This window comes from Limulus polyphemus, unplaced genomic scaffold (assembly GCF_000517525.1).
Source record: "Limulus polyphemus unplaced genomic scaffold, Limulus_polyphemus-2.1.2 Scaffold3975, whole genome shotgun sequence".
In the NCBI taxonomy this organism is placed as follows: domain Eukaryota; kingdom Metazoa; phylum Arthropoda; class Merostomata; order Xiphosura; family Limulidae; genus Limulus; species Limulus polyphemus.
Window position 1 is genome coordinate 9039 of NW_013669585.1, and position 13659 is coordinate 22697.

The following is a 13659-nucleotide window of genomic DNA, read 5'->3' on the forward strand; positions in this document are numbered from 1 at the left end:
GAACAATGTCTAAAAAACCCCCTCTCTCTCTTTGTTGAATAAAACCATGCTACAGGAACAATGTCTAAAAAACCTCTCTCTCTTTGTTGAATAAAACCATGCTACAGGAACAATGTCTAAAAAACCTCTCTCTCTTTGTTGAATAAAACCATGCTACAGGAACAATGTCTAAAAAACCTCTCTCTCTTTGTTGAAGAAAACCATGCTACAGGAACAATGTCTAAAAAACCTCTCTCTCTCTCGTGATTTGACTCTAATATGCCTAACAACACTAATATCTTTAATTTTTCAGTTAATCTATAGATGAAGAATGTAGAATTTCTGCATATGAAAATATATTATTTTAATGTTGTTTAATTTTCAAACAATGTATATTTAGCATGAAGTTTAAAGAAGTAAATATCAAATATCTGTGTCATCTTTTCTTCAGTTTAATTCATGTTCTTCTGTATTGTTATATATTTTAACACACATAGATTTTATTATTATTTAATTATTTTTTTTTGACTGCAGGTAGACATGTGAAAAGTTTGGTAAATCAAAGAACCATGGAAGAAATTGAGAAGGTGGACTTTGTTGGCAGCTGACATTCCTATTTGATAAGATGTATGGTAACATATTAGTTTGTATGTTCTCTGTGTTTCTTTCTTGTATTCTGAGCTTTTCCATTCAGGTTTCCATGGAACTAAAGCATCATGATGTTTAGTAAGACTCTAGGTCTTACATTTTGCTCATGGCATTGCATCCTTTGCTACCGTTACATATCAGTGGAGGAGCAAGATGAAATGGCCGACGATAGACAGCACATTCGTCTTCTGGTAAAGTCATCAGACAGACAGAGACAGGAGGAAATAGTGCAGTTGGAGCAAGCATCCACCTCAAGCGGAAAGAAATCTCCTGTAAAAGATAGCATAATGTCTAAGTCTCCAGGTTTGAATGTTTCAGGGTGTTTTGGAGGAGAGAAGTCTTGTTCTCAGAAATGTTTAAAATGTTCGAAAGATGTAGAATCTTGGGATAAACGTCTCTTAGGTACAGGAAAACCTGTTGGAAGCTGCCTTTATAACCCCAAATCATCAGTTAGTGTTAGTGAAAACCCCATTTTAGAAAACCTTTGTAGTTATGTGTGTAGTAGTGACATTCAATCCAAGAAAGAAGAACCAAGAGAGGAGAACAGATGTGCAGGTACGGATGTTCTATCATCAGAACACTTTGATGATCATGAAGATGAAGATTTGGAGGATGATGGTGAATATGCTGAATCATGTAATGAAAGTTATCATACTGATGGCAGTGTAAACTTCAACTCTTGTATGTATGATGCTGTCCAGCTTTGTGGTTCTCCTGTTCATACTTCTCCAAACCTTGTTGTTGCCCAAGCTTTGTTATCTGTTAGGCTTGATGATGGAGATTATGCAACACCTATTGATGCTATCCCTTTCTGCTCAGACTTACCAGGTTTTAGAACAGATGAAGACACTGATTTGGAAGATTCTATCTCTCTTTTAGGAGCTACAGCAAAAAGTGAAACGGGAGAAAGTATAAGATGTTCTCCGTCTCTCCGCCCACCACGAAGGATGCGTCCCCTGAGATTCAAAATCGATGAAACATGCAGTGAAGCCAATTATGGTACTACCACCACTGAATGTAGTGATACAGGATATGAAATTTCTCGAATGGCTCACAGTGAGGGCAATTACAATATTTTGGGTTCTTCTAGCAGTCAGAGACAATTCAAGTCTTTGCGTTCTCGAAGTGAGCCCTCAGCTCAGTATACTACAGTATTGAAGCCCAAAGCAGTAAGACCACCCATTGTTAACATAAACAGAGATGAATATAGAAGCAGTATAGACTCATTCCCTGGAGGAACTGTTGCCTTTAGACAGCATCAGAGCAGAAGATCAGCATTCCAAGAACACGCAACTAATACTCAAGATAATCATGTTTTTCTTGGAGATACCACTCCTCCACCGCCACCTCCGAGATGTTCATATTCCCTTAAACCAAATGATTCTGTTGCCTCGACATCATCATTCAGCACTAGAGTGGCCCAAAGCAGGCATAAGCGTACGGACTCAAACTCGTTAAGACCAGAGAAAAATAGAGGAAAATCTCATAAGTCTAGCGAAAGAAAATGTCATTTGATTGAAAAAACGCGTAAATGTCAAATACCTGTAAGTAGTTCGTCTACTAGTAGCAAAATTAAATCTTCAAACAATATTGCAACTTTAGTGTCAGGAGAAAAAGGAGCAACAGCAGAAAATGGCCTCACAGAAGTAAGAGCTAAGAACCATAGCATAGAGTGGGATATTATATGGACTAGAAATTATAAAAAAAGTATTTGTTGTCAGCATAGTGCAAAATGTAACCACGAACAGTCTCTTAGAATACAGCGGACTTTGAAAGAAGTTGGCTCATCACTCTTGACTTTTGATCCTTCCTCAGGTGATAGAACTGTTATTGAACCTGAAGTGCCATGTCGAACTGAATCTCTTCAGTCAGATCATGAGATGGATAAGTGTTCTGTTATAGCATATTTTCGCCGGAGAAAAGTACAAAAAAAATGGTAAGAATAACACTCCTACAAAGTCCAAAAAATCACTCTCTGAAAAATCTTGCCAACGAAGTATCTCAGCATCTATCAAAGCAGCATTTTTAAGTTTGTTTGGACTACCAAAAAATTCTGATAATGTAAACATTTCTAGTAAACAAAATCATAGTGACAGGAGAAGTTCTGCCGAGTTCTACAGCATTGGTAAAAATAACGTTTCGAGTCCATTCAAACACAGAGCTCTCCCTCCCACTCCTGATGAGAATCTAGTAAGAATATCTTCATCTCACCAAATCGGGGGAGAATTTTTTCCTGGTTGTTTCAGTGAAGAGTTTGCGGATGGATCGTCAAAGAGAAAAATGGATTATGCATCCAGTATTCAGAAAGTTAAAGATGTAAGTACAGTAATAAGTTAATATTTCACTTTAAACACTTTGTGTATTTTCTGCTTTTGATGTGCAGTGATGTAAATAATAAAGGAAACACATACAAGAATCACAAACAACATTATTACAAGAAATGCTAAAGAAAAGCAAATAAGTTGTAGAATGTACTAATATTTTTTATATAACCCCTTTGCTTCCGAAATGTTTACTCACCTCTGCACAACAAAGATCTATTACTATGAAGGTATTTTTGCACATCACAAGCCTTAAACGAAGCTCCCATCCCTACACCGACTACTAACATATTGTGCCAGGCTGCTATGCAATCAATATACAACTCTCCACCAATAGGAGGGTGACACTTTCACCATGAGGAGCAATCCCCATGAGTTCTAGCATTTGAACAAAGGTTCATTCTTTCCTCTGCACTGCTTCATTTAGATGTGTTTTATTTTTTCTTGAAAATTAACATAATTTTTGTGCTTATTATTTTTCACTTTTGTCACCATTCATAGTGTACAAGTTCTTGATTATGAGAAAGAAAGCTATCAAGTTTTAAACATTTCAGTGAGAAGTTTGATTTCTTTTGTTAATCACGTCTGTACTTATGTCCTGTTGTCTGTAGTAAGGTTTGCTAACAGTACTGTTTCCTGTTGTTTTCAGTATTGTTATTAGGACAATGATCTAACCCAATATTTATTTCTAAGAGATTTGTGGATCATCTGGATTATGAATTCATTTTTCCACATTTCTGACATCTCCCAAGGTTGTGACACTTCTCAACGAGAGTCGTCCAATACCGTAATGGTGACTGATCACTGTGTCTCAGATCCAGGATTTCTTATCTGCTTCTCTTACTTCAGCTAAGCCTGCCTCTTATTCTGACGAGTTTCACCAATGTTGTTTCCACCCCTGCTTTTGCTTCTAATTCTCTTTTCTTGATGAGGATCAGCAGGTTTGGATTCTAACAGACGACCAACTTAATCCCTGGGTTGTCTGATGGATGACTAGTGCCCTGGAACAGATCCTTACTTAAAAGAACATTACAGTCTACTGTACACTTATCCATGCCCACAATACACACATCTAATGTTGACTCCGATCCTCGACCAAAATCCTCAGTAAATTCCCTAACTATGAACTGGAAAATTTAAACCCCCCACAAAAATATATTTTATTATATTTTTTTTGTTTAAAAAAGATTGTACTTTGTACAAGAGAAATGGTGTTACAATCCACCAAAAGAGATTGTACTTTGTACAAGAGAAATGGTGTTACAATCCACCAAAAGAGATTGTACTTTGTACAAGAGAAATGGTATTACAATCCACCAAAAAAGATTGTACTTTGTACAAGAGAAATGGTGTTACAATCCACCAAAAGAGATTGTACTTTGTACAAGAGAAATGGTGTTACAATCCACCAAAAGAGGCTGAAAACGGTATGAAAAGTTTGGTTTTGTGATTGGCTAATAATTCGCTTTTAGTCACTTTACATTTTCTATTGTGGACAAGCTGCACCTCTGTGTTGCTTTATGCACATAAATTTTGTATGGAGTTCAACTGAGTGAGAATGGCTGTGTGTGTGTGTGGTAACACAGTACAGTGTATACATCTTAGTTAGTTACATTATCACAGTTTTGCTCGATGTTTGTATGCATATATGAGCAGGCAGGAATTTGCAAAGAAAACGGATGCCAATAACACAAATATTTAGGGAGATTAATTTCTAGTATAGATGCTTACAACAGTAAAACTAACATGGCTGTATCAACTTCTTATCAATAAGCTTTTGGTACGAACTAAAACAATCAAATTTACAAAATCAAACTCAGAATTTTCATCGTTAAAATATGTATACTGATAAGTTTTATATAGGTGATTAGGTTTTTTGAATGTATGTTTTTTAAAATTGATTAATAGTTTGTGTAAAAAACACCAACAAACTAAAACCTACAAGTTATTACTTAGAGTACATCAATATGTCACTTGTTTTCTGTTTGTACACCAAAAAAACTAAAAGCAATAAATAATTACATAAAGAGCACATCAGTATGTCAGTTATTTTCTGTTTATATACCAGCAAACTAAAACCTATTAGTTATTACTGAAAGAGCAAATCAATATGTCACTTGTTTCCAAAACATACATACCTCCGCTGACACTGATAGCTATTTTTTGATCTTCAACTTTGCCACCTAACACTGTGTTTACTTGCTCCAGTCTTTATATACCCCACTCGACTGCCCTCGGCAATATATAATTTGCAAATCTTTATGCCGGCCCTCACACGCCCTCTGTGCAGGTACTGTATGTAAGCATTATATGCAGACAATAAAATCACTTTTTCTTGACAAAGCACGAGCATTCAGGCTAATGCTTTGTGATTTACATTTTCATAATTTTCACTTTTTTAATAATCAGGAATTCTTTGTTTTGTGTCTCGAGGCCCCCTACATCCACTCCTCGTTCCATTGGTTCTCTTAATCGTTTCCGTCCTTATTCTTGGGAGATATTTTGCGTGCAGGTATGTGGACTTCTCCCGACATGTTCATATCTCATTACCTTCACAATCTCGCACTTTCCTCTTTAAAGGGACTTCGTCTTCCCCCTGTGGCTGTGTTGACTTCCTCTACTAGATTTTAACAGGGAGGTGAGTAACGTGTTATCTGGCTTACAGTTATTGTTCCTTTCTCTTCTAGGGTCTCTATTGATTTCTTTTTGGATCCCACTCAGTGGCAAGTGTTACTTAGTTGGATATGCTTGTATTTAAATTCTGCACTAGCAACCTTTATATCAGTTCCTGGTTGCGGTGGGCTCTGTCGAGATGAGGTGTTCCATAAGACCATCTGGACACAATTCTGGATGGTGATATCATATTACAATATTTCTAATGGACCACTACTCATGAACTATCATGAGTAAAGCTAAAGGGGATTTTGCCAGTCCCTGCTGATCTTAGAGCTGAATCAGTCAAGATCAGTTTGCTTTTAAAAATTAGGGAACGTGGTTGACCTGTTGCACTGTCTCCGGAGGCCTGTTCCTCTGGACCCTCCAATGCTTATGTTCCCCCCTTACTTCTACTAGTGGAGCTCGGGAGCTTACCACACCCAGTTCCCAGTCGCTGGGGTGGTGAACAGAGGATTTTCCTTCGGAGTGTTGAGTTTTCTCCACTCTTGGAGAAGAGGGTGAAGTTGGGGACCCTCCTATCTGGGCACATGGAAGTTTTTTCCCAGATGTCGGTAGGAGCAGGACCAACCTATGCAGAAGCCTACTCGTAAAACTAGTCCAGATTTGACACTTAACTATCCGGTGGGGGTGGTTGGACCCTCTTATGAACACTGTCAGATCTTATGTTGTTCATGCAGGGGGTCCACTATCTCCTTGTAAATCTGAACATAACGTGATCCCATCTTTAGTCCTTGGTGGGACAGTGTTCCACATCCTCTCCTTAATTCCATGGGTAAGAGGAATTCTCCTTGCCTACTTGGTGGGGGAGAAAAGACAACTGTTTGTAAATCCAGACAGGATGAGTTCTGGACTATGGTGGAGTATGGCATATAATCCCGTCAATCCAGACCTGGGATGTTGCCTTTTGGACTACTTCAGGTTAATCAGAAGGATTGTCCACTTGCTTTCTTTGTTTCATAAATCTGGTGGTTTGAAGCGCATCATTCTAGGGTTAGTGGTAGGGATCCTACCACAAAGATATATATACATCTGTAGTCCAAATGCCCTGGCCACCAACATGGGATATGTATACCATGACCCCTTAAATCCAACCTGAGTTGTGGAGCCACAGCTGTTTGGTCATGGCTGGACCATCATACTTGTATTATATTTCACCCTTTTCAATTTGTTGTAGTACTGGGTGAAGAGTACACCTCTTCTGGATGTAGTGCAGTGTGCCTCACTTTGATAAAACTTCTCGTGGTACATATTTGTCCTCTGCAGATGCTTTCTGTATGATTTCTGTCCTCACCAGCCTCTCCGCCTTCTCAATGTGGGATTCTAGCTATTAGTATCAGTGTTTTGAAAGTTATCATCTTCCTAAACTGAAAATGTATTTCTAAACATACTTACCTCCACTGATACCCTCCCTCCTCACTAACAGCCGAGGTTAGTGACCGGAATGTGGTAAGACTCGAAAAAGTGATTTTATTATCTGCATACAATGCTTATATACAGTACCTGCATACAGGGCGTGTGAGGGCCGGTGTAAAGTTTTGCAAATTAGATAATGCAGAGGGCAGTCGAGTGGGATATATAAAGACTGGAGCAAGTAAACACAACATTAGATGACAAAGTTGAAGATCAAGAAATAGCCATCAGTGTCAGCGGAGGTAAGTATGTTTTGGAAATACATTTTCGGTTTAGGAAAATGATAACTTTCTCTTTATACACCAACAAACTAAAAGCTATAAATTATTACTTAAAGAGTACATCAATATGTAACTTGTTTGCTGTTTATATGCAAACAACTTACCCATCAATAAAGTATAAAAGTTATTACTTACAAAACACTTCAATACATCAGTTTTTTTTTGTTTATACCATCACAATTCCCAGTAAGCTTAAGTTTACAAATAATAATCCATTAAATGTTAGCCCCAAACAGTATCTGTAGACATTACTATTTTTTTTTCCAGTGTGGCTGGTACTGGGGTCCTATCAGTGGGGAGATGGCCGAAAGGTTGCTAGCTAATGAGCCCGATGGATCTTTTGTGGTGCGAGACAGCTCCGATGAACACTATATATTTAGCCTTACTTTTAAATTGAATGGATTGGTGAGGCATGTCAGAATAGAACAAGATCATGGTAAGATTTAGTTGTTCTATCCCTGCAGTACAGACAATAGTAATGCCAGAATGTACCTAGAATTCTTGTAAGATACAATTGTTCTATCTGCTTAAGACAGTTCATAGTACTGCCAGTTATGGTAATAGTTAATGGTTCTATCCCTGCAGTACAGACAGTAGAAAGGCCAGAATACATTCGATGTAATAGTGAGACGTAGTAACCAGATTAACTATTGTTTCATTGTTATATGTACATAATTCAGTATGTAGATTTAGAGAGCTACTTTATTAGTACTTTAACTAATCTTACTTCAGTTGGCAGACTCTATTAAAGTTTATCTGTCCTGCATCTTTATATATTTTTGCTTTTATCAAGAACTTTATTCGTGTTTTTAAAATGTCACTTACTATCAATAGCTGTACATATTCCTGTACCTTTCATTATTTAGATCAAAATCGTAAAGGATGTTTTTTATATTCTCAAACCTTCCCTCAGTATCCATAAAACTGCTGAACATGTCATTTTAAGATAGAAATGAACCTAATGGATTGACTTTCTCAATATAACTGTTCCTGCTACAATAAGACAACAGATTAAATATACATGTACAATAGTTTTTGATTATGTTTATATATTTATTTAGGTAATTTCAGTTTTGGCTGTCTTCAGAGATTCACAAGTAACACAATTGTCGACTTTATTGAAAATGCTGTTGAACATTCCCGTAGTGGCCGCTACTTGTTCTTCCTTCATCGTCGTCCTGTGCTTGGACCCATGAGGGTTCAGCTTCTTCACCCAGTGTCTCGATTCAAACAAGTACAGTCCTTGCAACATTTGTGTAGGTAAGTCCCTTACTTCTATACAAGTGTCTTGATTCAAACAAGTACAGTCCTTGTAACATTTGTGTAGGTAAGTCCCTTACCTCTATACAAGTGCCTTGATTCAAACAAGAACAGTCCTTGAAAGATGTTAGTTTTGTATGATTCAATGTTTTGAAAGATCTTAGTTTTGTATGATTCAATGTTTTGAAAGATGTTACTTTTGTATGATTTCATGTTTTGAAAGATGTTAGTTTTGTTTCCATGTTTTGAAAGATGTTAGTTTTGTTTCCATGTTTTGAAAGATGTTACTTTTATATGATTCCATGTTTTGAAAGATGTTAGTTTTGTCTGTTTCCATGTTTTGAAAGATGTTACTTTTATATGATTCCATGTTTTGAAAGGTTTTTTGTTTGTATTCAGTGGTGAGCTGTGTGGATTTCAAGCAAATGATGTTACTTTGTAATCGTAATATAACTTAAATTCTTCAACGTAAGACGACATATTTACAACTCAGCTCCAAGTTGGATGATTTTCATCCTATCCTGATATGAGAAAATGTTTTTATTCAGTGATTTATCGTTTCAGGTTTGTTATTCTGAAGGCAGTTAGAAGAGATCTTATTGACCAGTTGCCTTTGCCACGGAGACTAAAAGACTACCTCAACACTCCTCATTATTACTCGGAGGAACTGGCCAGTTTGTCCCTGCAGAGCAAAAAGAACTTGATGACTTCCCGGTTTGAAGAGTCTAGTCGTTACTTAACACCTGTCATCAGAAGACCTGATGCAACTCTCACCAGAACGTTGTGTCGACAACGTGACATGTTTTGAAAGTGTCCAAGAATGTGGGGATTAATGAGATTTCTCTGAAGTAAGGGTGCTGTCATTAAATGGTTTCATCTCCTGCAGAACTATTCAATGGATTTTGTCTGATTGTTTTGTTTTATAAAAATAGATATAGGAATTTAAGTTCAATTATTTTTTTCAAATATATATTTATACAATTCTAATTTAAATACTTATTTGCAGTCTGTGATAGAGAATTTTTCCTTTTGCTTAAAAATATTCGTTAAGACAAACTGTTGTTTTAAACTTGTGTGCATTCTTGGCTTGTGCACCAAGTAGTTATTTTGTATTTGTTGAGAGTATATATATATTTATTAATGTATTTAGATTACATTTTTATTTCAAGCCGACTGATACGTGTACATGTGGTATATATACATATATTTGTAGTACCATGTTTTATGAAAACCCAAGCAATTTTCTTGAATAGTTCCATTCTGTTTTGAGAATGTGGTATACATTAAAAACGGTGTTCTTTTGATTTTGTATGGTTCTAGTTCCAGTTAGTAGAAGTAGTGTTTGGGATTCTGTGAAACGTTTCAACAGTTATTTAATATGAAATCTACTTGATATGTAGTGTAACATTTTGAAATCAATTAGTGTATTTTGCTGTTTTTTAATTTTGCATGTATTAATTTCAGAGCTGCTTGACATGAATGGAGTGAAAGTTGTTGAATGTAACTAATATTCTTTAGGTTTGTTTTTAACATAGAAGTCAGTTTCTGTCTCAAGCTTACACATGCAACAAATAAAACAAAAAAAGTTATGTATGCATTTCAGAATACTTAACTTTAAACAGTAAAATGTGCCATTTCATTTGAATAGCAAACTCATTCTAAATGTGAGAAACCAGTGTAGAATGGCTTTAGTAATTTGTCTACAAACTTTGTATCATTTTATACAGTGTACTCAAAAGACATTCTTTGTGCTGCTAAGTTCTCGAAACTCTTAATATTAAAGAAACATTCTGAAAGAAATTGTGTACAAATAATACCTTATTTTCTGGTTATTTTCTTTTAAAATAAACACCAATTATTTTGTAGTTAATGTAACTAGCTTTTATAGTTAACGGTGTTAATATCATAGGGGTTACCACATAACTACAGTTAGCATGGTGATATCATAGGGATTACCACATAACTATGGTTAACATGGTAATGTCATGGTAGTTACCACAACATTGTTGTTAACAGTGGTAATATTATGAGTTCTCACATGACTGTAGTTAACAATGGTAATATCATAAGGGTTCCCACATGACTATAGTTAATGGTAGTAATATCACAAGGGTTACCATATGACCATAGTTAACACTAGTAATATTATAATGGTTCCCACATGACTGTAGTTAACAGTGGTAATATCATAATTATTACCACATGATTAGTTAACAGTGATAATATTATCAGGGTTACCACATGACTATAGTTAACAGTGATAATATTATCAGGGTTACCACATGACTATAGTTAACAGTGATAATATTATCAGGGTTACCACAATACTATTGTTAACACTGATAATATTATCAGGATTACCATGTGACTATAGTTAACAATGGTAATATTATAAGGATTACCAGATGATTGTAGTTAACAGTTGTAATATCATAATTATTACATGATTAGTTAACAGTGATAATATTATCAGGGTTACCACATGACTATAGTTAACAATGGTAATATTATAAGGGCTACCACACAACTATAGTTAACAGTGGTAATATTATAAGGGTTACCACACAACTATAGTTAATGGTAGTAATATCACAAGGGTTACCATGTGACTATAGTTAACGATGGTAATATTATAAGGGTTAACACACACTATAGTTAACAATGGTAATATTATAAGGATTACCACATGATTAGTTAACAGTGATAATATTATCATGGTTACCATATGACCATAGTTAACAGTGGTAATATTATAAGGGTTACCACACAACTATAGTTAACAGTGGTAATATTATGAGTTCCCACATGACTGTAGTTAACAATGGTAATATCATAAGGGTTCCCGCATGACTATAGTTAATGGTAGTAATATCACAAGGTTTATCATATGACCATAGTTAACACTGGTAATATAATTATTACCACATGATTAGTTAACAGTGATAATATCAGGGTTACTACATGATTGTAGTTAACAATGGTAATATTATATAGATTACCACGTGATTAGTTAACAATGGTAATATCATAAGGGTTACCACATGACTATAGTTAACAGGGGTAATATCAAAAGTGTTACCACACAACTATAGTTAACAATGGTAATATTATGAGGGTTACCACATGACTATAGTTAACAATGGTAATATTATAAGGGTTACCACATGACTATAGTTAACAGTGGTAATATTATAAGGGTTACCACACAACTATAGTTAACAATGGTAATATTATAAGGGTTACCACATGACTAGTTAACAATGGTAATATTATAAGGATTGCCACATGATTAGTTAACAATGGTAATATTATAAGGGTTACCACACGACTATAGTTTACAGTGGTAATATTATAAGGGTTACCACATGACTAGTTAACAATGGTAATATTATAAGGGTTACCACACAACTATAGTTAACAATTGTAATATGATAAGGGTTACCACATGACTATAGTTAACAGTGGTAATATTATAAGGGTTACCACATGACTATAGTTTACAGTGGTAATATTATAAGGGTTACCACATGACTATAGTTAACAATTGTAATATTATAAGGGTTACCACAACAACTATAGTTAGCAGTGATAATGTGATACATGACTAGTTAACAGTAGTAATACTGTAACGACTGTAGTAAGTAGTTGTAACATCATAAGGATTACCATGTGACTAAACAGTGGTGATATCATAACTATAGTAGAGTGATTTTATTATTATAAGGATTACCATGTAACTGCAGTTTGTAATTTCTGTTAATAGGGGTTACATAATTGTGTTGCCTTGAGGCTAGTAACCAGGGGTTGTACAGTAATAATTACCACATGACTGTAGTTAACAGATGTTGTATGCTAATGATTACCACATGATTTTACAACTGGTCATATGATGATTTTCAGGATCACCTCATATTTATAATTGAAAGGGTTTATGATCAAGCAGATGGTAAGTTTGGGAAACTAATACTTTGTAGTTGTTTTAAAAAATACACTATCTAAAATGTTGAAATTTTCAAAATCTTTATAAAAAAAACTAATTTGTAGGGTCTCCCAACACTGTTGTGTTACGGACATCTATCAGTAAATTACTGGTTGTTCATTCTAAAGTTTTAAAAAGCATGAAACCCATATGGGGGGAGGTTTATAACAATGTCCAACAAAATGCATTCAATTCAAGTTATTTTATGAAGTTAACCACTGAACTTTGAAACTGAAACTAAATGTTGTACAAGTTGAATATTTAGAAGGTCCGTATATTGCTGTACATCTAAAATGGAGTGTTGTGTTCCTCACCACCGGCTGACAATTAATGTAACATAACTAGCAGTGAAAGCCCATAGTTACTATACAGCCCTTGACTTTCATGTGTAATGAAGCTTGCATATTTTCAAAACAGTTTCAAATATATGATCATAGGACTGTAAATCAAATAACTTCAAAGTTAATCATAGATCTATGGTAACACTAAAAGTAATCCATGTTATCTATTAGAGGATTAGCTAAGATTGAAAGGGGATTATATATATTGCATATCATTCTCTTGTAAGGAGGAATGTTTATCTAATTTTATCAGTTTAAGAGAAGTGTATCCACACACTGTCCTTATAAATTTTAAGAATATAAAATTCTGAAGAATAAAGGAACAAAAACTTTTCAGTCAGTTATCTTTTTCTTTCAATTTTGCAGTTCTGGTAAATTTTCAGCTGGAAAAGGACAGTTGTCTAATTCATATTCTGTACTAACTGGAGTACCCGTCTGTTGGACGAGTGAAATATAAACTTGTTTGTAACAAAGGATAGGAAATTGTGCTTCTAACTTTTTTTCTTAGTAAAATAAACATTAAAAGTACAATAAAAATACATAGTACCAATTCTGAAAAGAAAGACATACTGTTTTCAAGAACTCTATAAGTATGAAATTAGACAGGGGGATCACCCCCATGACGTTCCTCATGTCATCCTGTATCGCCCGGCATGGCTAGGTGGTTAAGGCACTCGACTCGCAATCTGAGGGTCGCGGGTTCGAATCCCCGTCACACCAAACATGCTCGCCCTTTCAGCCGTGGGGGCGTTATAATGTGACGG

At 35.3% G+C, this 13659-nt stretch overlaps 1 pseudogene; it reads left to right on the top strand.

Annotated features, from left to right (window-relative positions):
* Positions 1 to 13231, top strand: part of LOC106470383 — a 15947-nt pseudogene extending 2716 nt beyond the window's left edge.
* Positions 13232 to 13659: the final 428 nt, after the last annotated feature.